Raw genomic sequence first — 381 nt, 5'->3', positions numbered from 1 at the left:
AAAAAAGGAAACGAAACCAGATGTGACCTCCATAGAGTGCCTTCAGAAGGGACGAAGATACAGCAAAGAAGGGTTATTTGGCTACTGTTTAGCAATCCCAGAGATAGAAGGTCAGTGATTCTGCTTTCCTGGGTTTTGAATCAAGCAATGCCATTGGAAATGTCTCTACAAACACCAAAGAGAGAAGAGAGTTCAGAGGATGCTGTGCAGCCACAGGAGATGCGAGATGATAGTCCAATCCTGTCTCAAAGGTGTGATGCCACACGTCAGTACTTCTAAGGGACAATGGGGTCATTCCTTTCAAGTTAACACAAAGATATCATGCTATGTTACAATTCTTCCAGCCTGGACCTAGTATCTCAATTTGTACAAAAAAAAAAA

This window comes from Mastomys coucha, unplaced genomic scaffold, assembly GCF_008632895.1.
Source record: "Mastomys coucha isolate ucsf_1 unplaced genomic scaffold, UCSF_Mcou_1 pScaffold13, whole genome shotgun sequence".
NCBI lineage: Eukaryota > Metazoa > Chordata > Mammalia > Rodentia > Muridae > Mastomys > Mastomys coucha.
Note: the sequence above shows the minus strand (reverse complement) of the source record.